The 10,411-nt window shown below is 39.1% G+C and overlaps 1 long non-coding RNA gene across 1 annotated transcript; it reads left to right on the top strand.

Moving 5' to 3' along the window:
• Nucleotides 1-7,176: 7,176 nt before the first annotated feature.
• Nucleotides 7,177-10,411, top strand: LOC148651327 (uncharacterized). Its single transcript, XR_015925723.1, has 2 exons — nt 7,177-7,396; nt 9,970-10,411. It is a non-coding gene; the product is annotated as an uncharacterized LOC148651327 (long non-coding RNA).

Genomic DNA, 10,411 nt, shown 5'->3' with positions numbered 1-10,411 from the left:
TTTTTGGAGTATTTTAATCAATTAATTTCATTTAATTTCACCTTAAATGGCAGTAAATATAGTCCATGTTAATTGCAATGGCCCCCATGGGCTTCTCTGCAACTCCAACCAGCATAATTTGCTGGCGGTGATTCTTTTAATATTATTTCCTAGCAGAAGCTTTGGCATCGGTTTCCTTGGAAACACTTTAGAAAGAGACTGTTTGCTAGCTCAGTTTCAGGTCATGCATTTCACCTGCAGTTAATCAGATGATTTCTATGGCAGATCATGTACTTATAATGAGACTGCTCACCACAGAAGTGTGTGCAGTTCTAGCACTTTCTGGCTGTGCTCCAGTTAACAACACCACTGTGCCAGTGGAGCCAAAAATCAAAGACTGGTTTGTCATTTCACTCTGATATACGAATAATTGCATTTTTACACTATTCATCTATTGTGATTCATTATTTTGAAATGCAAATGTATAGCACTGAAATAATTTGCTCCAAACAATATATTTACATACTCACTAGAGAACAGAAAAGACTACATGCATCTCTGCAAGTTAAAAGGTCTAAAATTTAAAAATATGACAAGGGAAAAATTGTTTTATTACAATATATCTAAATTTAGTGCTTGATTTCAGTTGTTGTATGCAGGGCAATATTTTAATTGCCCTAAATATATTGCCCAATATTTAAATTGTATAGCACAATTTAAATTTTATTTCAGCCACTAGCATGCTGCATGTAAGAAAAAAATTATTTGAGTTAATTGCGTAATTTCACACAGCTGGCACTGAATTACAGTACACACTTGTTTGTTGAACCACTGCTTTAGCCAAAGTCTGATTATAATCTTTATTTTTCAAACCATGCCAATGTGGCAGGGTGCCGATGCAGATTGTTTTGGCACAGCTGGCAAGCCCTCCTAATTGAATAAAGAGCTCAGAAAGTTACTTTTATTAAAGGTAGAAAATTGACTGATTGATTGGCATGAGCATTATTAAAATGCAAACTGTGTTGCAGGCCATTAACCAGCCAGTTAGTTATCTCAGCTCATATGCTCTGTACAATGAGTACCACTGGTATGGGCTAGCTGAGATTTGTTGTAAGGTTCGTTTGTTACTTTGCATTTATCTTTGAAATATTTATATTTTAAAAAAACTGTGTTTCCTAAATCCAGAGAGATTCAACCACGTAAGGTGGTCTTTTAGAGTGGGCTTGAACCCTGTAATCCAGATCACCAGGTTGAGCTGTGCACAACACACTGAGACCTGCCATGGCTGCCATGCCGTGGGCCTGACTCAGCAAACACTACTTGCCTGCAACACCAACTCATTGTGACATGAGGGCACCTGTCTCATTGAACTGATACTAACTCTCCTGTAAGGAACTGCTGAGCTTACAGTGTGTCAGGCCTTTAAGACTATGGTCATACTGGTCGAGTGCATTCTATTCCATCGTGATATGCAAATAGGAATTCAAAATTCCAAAATTGGCAACGCAGTATTCAGTATCATGTTTGTCAGTGTTTATTTGATCTATCAAAACCTCTATTTTCAGCAATTTCATGTAGCTTACCTTTGTTACATATTCTTAATAATAACTTTATTTATCAGACACTTGCCTTCATGTTCAAGTTTATTTAGATCCGTGGTTCTCAAACTGTGGTACACCAGATGACACTGGAAATTTGTTGTGTGCGCTGAAAAATTAGGATGGGTTTTCATATTTTCTGTTTTAATAAAATTAGTTTATGTGTGAAATACTCAGCCTACATACTTAACTATGATGATACAGTGCACGTTAATACTTGAGTGGACACAAGAGCTACTATGTAATTCTATACCATTATACAGGAATGCGTTCTACGAACCTAAGTGACCAATTGTATTTAAAAAAGGTTATCTTCAGCAAATTGGGAGGTAGGATAATGTACATGATTTTGGAACAAAGCACAGGAAAGGGTAATAGATAATAGAAAAATATTTAAGAACTTTTAACTTCTGAGATGGACTCTTGACTGTCTTTTAAGGGAAAATAGGGAAAAATGCAAGCTTGAGGATTGCTAAAGCAGTTAAGCCCCACACTATGGGTTAAGAACTTCATTTACTGATGGCAAATTATTATTATTATGTGTGGAGAAAAAGCTGCTAAACAGCTTGACCTGCTACCCCTTTTGAATGACACAGTCACTCGTAGAATTATTGATATGGCAGATGATGTCAAAAGTACGCTGATAGAGCGCGTTAAGATGAGGAGATGCTTTTCACTGCAATTGGATGAGTCTGTAGATGTAGTTGATTTGGCCAATTTGCTCATTTACATTAGATATGAGTTTGAGGGCATGTCCCATGAGGACCTTCTGTTCTGTAAGCTGCTACCAACAAGAATTACAGGAGAGCACTGAGTTTGTACAAAAGGGGCTAGAGTGATGACAAACCGACAGCACTGTAGTTGTACAAATTAGAGAGGTTGCTCCAGATATGAAGAGGACGCACTGCAGTATCCACCGCGAGGCTGTGGCAGTCAAGAAAATGCCTGAGGATATAAAATCAAGAGAAGATTTGAGCAAGAGAAGTTGCTCAACTTATCATATGATGTGACTTTGATGTCAGAATTGAAACGACAGTCACTGTTGGATTTCTGGATCCAAATACATAGTGAATACCCAACCCACTCATTAAAGGCTGTGTGGTTTTTGATGCCTTTTGCTACTACCTACCTTTGTGAGAAAGGCTTCTCTGCTCTCACTGCAATCAAGACAAAGTACCACAACAAAATGGATGCTGAGCCAGATCTGCGTTTGAAGCTAACTGCCCTAGTCCCTAAGACTGCAAGGCTTTGCTCCACTAAACAGACTCACTGAAATGGTAAGTGCTCAGTGCTATTTTTATTATATGTGTGTGTGCGTGTGCTCATGTTGGTCATTGAGATTTTCTGTGGTTGATGACTTGTAGGTGTTACTTGGATGCTTTGGTTTGATCAGGGCTGGTACTTGGTCCAAAAAGTTTGAGAACTACTGATATAGATAGACTGAATTTTGTCCTAAAAAACTGAATTTTGTTGTTTCAGTTGGGTAGTCCAGATATTTTGTTTCATTATTATTTTGTAAAAGAAATGTTAAATAGTATTTTGAAAATGTATAGATAGTGAGGCATCTTTCAAAAACTCATTCGGAGTCCATTACTGTTTTATTTATTTTTTAGTTCAATTAAGTAGAAGTTAAAACCCAAATGTGATCAATATATTTATGTATTCCTTTGTTATAAAAATGCCCTCAATATAATGTTGTTTTTTAATTGATTGCAAAACAAGTATTTGTAGCACTGAATTCATGATATAGAACCAAAGTGATTCAAAAAATGCATATGGCAAATAATTCTTTTTAGACCTCCACGGAATTCTAAAGAGTTGCAGAAATAAAAACTCACACTGTGTATTTTAAACTATTTAATTCTCTAAAACATATTCAGTATGCCTAAAAGCAGGATGATGAACCACCAGCTGTGATATCCTTCTGCTGTAGCTCAGTTCAGAAAGGTGGCACTCTGGTTTTGAAAAAATAATCAGAATTAATTAAAAACAATTCAGATTTTTTACACAAGTCATATTAATAACAGAATAAGTTAAGAACATAAATGCATAGTACTCCATGTGCTGTTTTACTTGCAATCTAGTCCACTTAAACAGTGCCATATTGAGATAAGTGTCACTCCATATTTTGTATTCTAAAAAACTCTTAAGCAGCGTGCTTAATTTGATAGAGCAACAATAATCTGAGTGTGTCTCCCATTAACAATAACATATAAGACCCTATGCAGATCATGCTTTCATGGTCTGCACTGAAATTGTGAAATTAGCTAAACACTGAATTTTACTACATTGCAAAAAAATAAATTGCGTAAACTATTTTAGGCATAAAATTGCCTAAATTGCATGTCTGACAGATGTGTGCCTCTTGTGTTATATAGAGATGATTTCTGTCACTTTACTGTAATACCATTGCACTCACCAAATGAAAGAAATGGTCAGGCGGCAGGAGGCTAGATCCAAGTGTACTGTAGGTTGAGAGCTAAAGCTGGCATTGATCAAGCAGACGAAAAAGAAAAAAAAAACACTGTCCAGACAAACAGTCAGACAGGCAAGGGCTTAAGCAGGTGATTCGCAAGACAATCCAAAAAAGTGAGAAAAAAGCTGTTACGCATTCCGCACGCGTCTCTTACTCATCTCGCATTCCCACATGCACTGTGTTGTACCTATCATGCCACAAGTAATGTACTGTACTGTACCTATCACCTTTCACTCCCATCACTATTTCAGTTCCCCTCTTTCCTCTCTTCCCCACTCACTATTGGGGACTCTCCTCAAGCTACCAAGTGCACGTTATTAACTACTACAATCTATTCTGTATCAGATCTTCTTGCTCTCCCCCTCTTTTATGATTTAGCCTCTCCTGCTGTCTCTACCATCAGACCTTCTTGCTTGTTTCCTGGATTAAGTTTTTGATTGGCGATTTGGATAGGAATTCTCTCTCTCTCTCCAGTCCTGCACAGGATTCATACTCCCTTTCCTGTCTCCTGTTATAGAGGCTCCTGTTGACTGGTAGGATTGTCAGTGCAGCAGGGGCAGGCAAGAGGGGACTGGATCTAATAGGTCTCAACAAGGACATGTGGAAGGCTAATAAAAATGTCTGAGTTGACAGGAAGTGCCAGCCAGTGAGTGATCCGATTGATGTGATTCACTAACCAATGAACTAGGGAGCCAATTTCCTTGAAGGGACCTACATGTGGAGTTGCTTAGTAGTCTAGGAGGTGCCAAGTTGCCTAGTCTCTCTGTTTTGCCAAGAACCAAAGAGGATTGCATCTGCAATTATCAGCAAATTTATTTTGACAGTGGGAGGATTTCATCAGTTTGCAATGCATTGTTTTCCACAAACTCTGCAGATCTTGAGCAGTCCTGTCAGCAGGTGGAACACCTCTTTCACAAATCAATATTCTATATTCAATAATCAATATTCAAAAACATTTACTGTATGCCATCTCAGGGGCAGTTAGCAGTGTTTGGAGAGGTATGAAATAGGTATCTCTTGAAAACTGGTCGAGCAAGACTAAAGTCACACAGTAGCCCAGGGAGTGTAGAAGACCAGTGATGAAATCTACCAAAATAGAAGACCATGGACAGGAGTCAGTAGAAGTAGTAGAGTAGCAGAGCAGAGCTCCTTTCAACAGTTGTCTCCACTTCTCCAGAAACAATTTCACTGCCAGTAGCTTCCGATTGTACACATCATAGTTCTGTTTGGCTACTGAGAGCTTCCTGTAAAAATAACCACAAGGGTTAAGAATCTTCACTGAACCAAACCACTGTAAAATAGCGGCTCCAACTCCAACTCCCATATCTGAAGCCCCCACCTGCACCTCAAAGTCTGTCTTCCACTCATCTCCTTTCCACATATCCACCAGGTTGTGGCCCTCTCTGTCTGAGTGTAGTGAAAACTGTAGCCTGGTTCACCTTTTCTAGCATGGAGGTAATCAATGGAAGTGGAAATTGTTTTTTAGTGGTAATCTTATTCAGTCTCTCTACAGAAAAGAATCTGACTCCAGCTAGAGATGAGGATGAACATATCAATCTGGAGATTGCCCTCGATGTATTCCTTCATAGCCTGCAATTATACTGGAGAGAGAGAAAACAGGCAACCTCTGGACAGTTCTTTGCAAGTGGTCGATGGGGCAATCACAGGGCCAGAGGGGAGACAGAGATTGAGCTTCCTTGCTGAAAATATCGATATTACTCTGAAGACCTGTTATACTCTGAAGGACATTGGACTGGGGAGGGGGCTATGGTTTGAATCATGTTGAAGCAGCGACCATGGCATGCAGAACTCCAGGTACTGAATTCCTTGAGATCCCAATTGAACTGTGAATTGTGCTGCTTCAGTCATGCAAAACCAGGTGTGTTGCTTGATAACTCCACTTTCAATGGGCCATCTAACTAGGGCCTGAACAGGGAGGGAACAGGATGTTTCGAGAGATATTTCAAGCCACTTAGCTAAAGTGAAATCTATAAAGCTCCCCATGTCCCTGGAATCCACAGAAATATCCACCTTGATGTGCTGATGGTTCCAAGACAACAATCCAGTCTGAATTAAATGTTGAGTTGAGATGGGAGATGTTGTTACCCTGCTCAATAAGTACTCCCTGTACCTTACTACGCTGAGGCATTTCTCTGAAGCTCAGCTCAATTGTGACAAATATGTCCATTGCCCCATGTATATGCAGATCTTAGTTAAGATCCTTAGTCTGACACTGCAAACATTCTGCTGGGTGAGCCTGGCATTTCCAATGTGCATTGGCTCTTCCTCTGTTCTTTGTTAGGAAACACAGTGTTGATGGTAAACGTTTTTTCGTGGTCTGTGGAGAGGAGCTGTTAGACTCAGGACTGCAGGTTTGAATGGAGTGCTGTGGGGTATCTCAAGCTCCCTCTCATGCAAGCGACTGATAAGACTGACTAGAGCTTCCAGGACTTGACGAAGATCCCTGCACGCCAGCTTCTTCTTGAGTTCTTCAGACAGTCCATCTTGGAATAATGCCACAAGAGCCTCCACTCCCCATCTCTTTTCAATTGCCGAAAGTGGTTGGCATGGCTAGCCACTAAACAATTCCCCTGTTTCTGATGCAAGAGTACATGTGTAGATCCAACTGAGTGATTAGAAACATCAAAAACTTGGCAGAATATGTCTCTGAACCATAGAAAAGTACTATATACATGATTCAATCTCTCCCAAAGTGCTGTTACCCAGAACAAAGTCTTCCCAGAAAGAAGAGCTGGAACAAGCTAGGGCTGCCCAGTAAAGCAAACATAATAACTATTATGCATGTTGTTAGTAACAGCAATGCACACTGTAACTGTAGATTTTGAATTGCATCTCTCAGCACTAGCCTGCTGCAAACGCAAAGCTGAGCCATGACTTGCCAGTGTTTGACAGATGTCTTCTGAGCCCACGGCATCCATGCTTGACTCATAATTGTAATACTGGTGAACTCACCAGATGAAGTGTAATAGTTGGGAGATAGCCAAGTGTGGGCTGAGCACTATGGCTGGTGGTGATCAGTTAGATGAAACTGAAATTAAAACTATCCAAGTGCACAGTCAGATAAGGAAGGGTCAAAGTCAGTGATAAACAAGGCCACTTCACAGAGGGGACACAGAAGAGTCATACGAGAAACAAGCCAAGTTCAATACACAAAGGCAGTTAAAAAAATGTAGTCAGACAAGTAGGGTCAAACACAGAGAGACAAAGCAGACAGGCAACAAGTTAAGAGTGAAATGCTAGGGAATGTAGTGCACTGGAGGAATTCTATGACAGAGTGAGGAATACCATCCTCGGAAAGCTTAAGTACCCGCTGGTGGACATGGTAAGTGATTAACTTACGTTCCAGTGGTATACAGCTTCATCTCGAACTCCTTACTATGGTAACTGGTGGATTAACAGGCTGCGTAGATTGCCAGGAGATGAAGGTGCTCCAGATCCATACAGTTGCAGCCTTTCAGATTGCATGTCAATACCCTTGTCAGTGGGAAGTTCACCGCTATGTACCGTGATATAATTTGACTTTGCTGAATTTAACTTTCACTGCCCAAAGAATATTGATAGGTGGCACTTGTGGTGAAATTAGATGTTAGTGAAATATTAACTTCATTTAATATGTTGTACTTCTTCAAATCCACTTAATACGGAATCTTAACATAGAATCATGTAACTAAAGGGACATTTTGATATCTGAAAATAATAATGACCAAAGTATAATAATATATCTGAACATCATTAACAATCTTAAGTTATTAATATGAATATAATATATTTATGCAACTCTTAGTAGTTGAAAAAAAAAATAGGTACACAACTGCATTCCACCTTTTTCATAAACGTATTTGTGGATCAATTTAACTCAGTCACTTGCTGTGGTTATTTTGGGAAAAAAAATAATTAACATGCTTGTTTTAACTACAGGACAATTCTTCAACAAACATAAATTACAGTATATGCCTACTTACTGTATATACCACCAAGGCTGGATGGGACCTACACCTACACAGGTTCAGACTTAGACCATTTTCACAATAAAGAAATATGCAGTTGATTTATATAACCTTTCAATACGTTCGTTATCATGCAAACCCATGCAGAAATGTATGTATTTATAAAGCAGATACTACAGATATCAAAATCCACATACAGATAAATATTTCTAAAGACATTTCTAAAGAGAATGGACCATTTAAAATGATCAGTCTCTGGTTAGATTTAATATGACTTCTACCAAGCTTTTGAGCAGGGGGTGGGGGAGAGGTTTATTAAATTGATCATATTCACTCATTAATGCTCACAGTTTTATGATAAAATATGCATTTTTTATTTATTCATGACATACAGTAATGTGTCTTATAGATGTTTAAGTTACATTGTTAGACTATATACTATCTATGGTAGCAGAGTCCTGGTGCCACGAGGACAACATTTTTTAAATAATCAAACTGACTTTTTTGTCCCAGTTCACAACAGCTGCTGACAGGTGCTTCAATATTAGCCAATGGGCGATGAAAATAATCAGTTTTTGGGTCGATACATAAAATTAATAGATAGACTGTGATATATAAAATTAATAAAAATGTCAATATAGTATACATATACTATACATTATTGATTTTATTTTTTATTAGAGCAAGAGTCTTTATTATCCCCAAGTGGTGATTTCTTAAAACTACAACTTACACATTGGCTGGGAATAAAACCCTGTCCCCTTTGCATGGTAGGAGAGAATTCTACCACAGAACCACTAATGTGGCCCTGTGCTCAAATGAGCTAAATTAAAAATTGTGCAGCCTTTTCCACTGTTTACACTCTAAAAAAGAATTATACACTACATAATATATAAATACAATAAACAAGAAACAATTAAAATTGCTGATGTTATAATTGCTTGAGGAGTAAGTGAAACCAATCAGAAGGGTTTTGAAATAAATAAAACTGAGTGAAAATGTGCACAGATGTACTGAGAAACACAATAAAAACAACATACTATAAATCAAAAACACTGTCGCAATAATTGTGGCATTGTTGTGGCAAAAGTGTGGTTTATATTAAAAAGCTTTATATAGTGCAGACTTGTATCATCTCCAAAGCTGATTATAGTATACAACCGTAAGTCATGTCATTGCATTTGCCTGCCCACTTTATAGTGTACCATACGGTGTAGCGGGAAGCCGGAGCCTACCCAGCAAGCAATGAGCACAAGGCAGGGTAAACCCCGGATGGAGCGCCAAATCCATCACAGGGCAAGTGCAAGCCAATCATGCATTGGGACAATTTGGAGACCATGGTAAAAGCCAAGGCGGGAAATTGGGCCCAGACATCGGGGTAACTGCCTACTTTTATCAAGAAATGCTCGGGGATCTTTAATGACCACTGAGAGTCAGGACCTCGGTTTAACGTCTCATCCGAAAGATGGCACCCACTACAGTATAGTGTCCCCACCACAATATTGGGGCATTAGGACCCACACAGACTACAGGGTAAGCACCCCCCGCTGGTCCCACTAAAATCACTTCCAGCAGCAATCATAGCTTCCCAGGAGGTCTCTTATCCAGATACTGACCAGGATCAACCCTTCTTAGCTTCAGTGGGTAGCCAGTTGAGAACTGCAGGGTGTTATAGATGCTGGCCAAAAAGTCATTCTTTGAAACTGTCACGACCACCAGCCAGCGGAGATCATTTACAAAAGAACTAACCAGTACCAGCAACAGGTTAATAATAACAAGCGCCGCCGCATGTGTTAATCCATCAGCACACGCTCTACCGTGCGGCGAGCAGCACTATTTAAACCATTCTAACCCACTTCCCACTGCTTGGTATTGAGTCTACTTGTTGAGTGCTCTACCTGGTGTTTTCTGTACCTCATATAATTCTGGATTCTGGACTTCCCTTTAGCCTTTCGACTTTGGACCCCGCCTCTTGTCTCAGATTGTTTTCCACCAGTGTACTTCCCTGATTTCGACATACCTTACTCCTTTTGACCACGGTCTCGCCTCTTGCTTCGGATTGTTTGCTTCAATCGTTCTTCCTGGATTCTGAATCACCTTTTTCCTTTGGACCACGAACTCGCCTTGGATTGTTTGCCTGCCTTGTCATCAAACTACTCCAGCGTCTGCAAAGGATCTGTATACCTTTTCATTGAGGATTCCTGACAGAAACTCATTTAAGTCACTACCACCCTCTTTTTTGTTTTTTACTTGCTTGGTTGCTTTTAAATATCACATAATTTTAATCCACTATGTACAGAATAAATATAATGTTAACAATCAAAATCTAAGATAAATTACTAATAATTCTGTATACTGTTTATAATTAAAAAATAAAACATTCTGTGTTA

This window comes from Lepisosteus platostomus, chromosome 12 (assembly GCF_059453375.1).
Source record: "Lepisosteus platostomus isolate fLepPlt1 chromosome 12, fLepPlt1.hap1, whole genome shotgun sequence".
Classification (NCBI taxonomy): Eukaryota; Metazoa; Chordata; class Actinopteri; order Semionotiformes; family Lepisosteidae; genus Lepisosteus; species Lepisosteus platostomus.
This window is presented reverse-complemented; position numbering and strand designations above follow the sequence as displayed.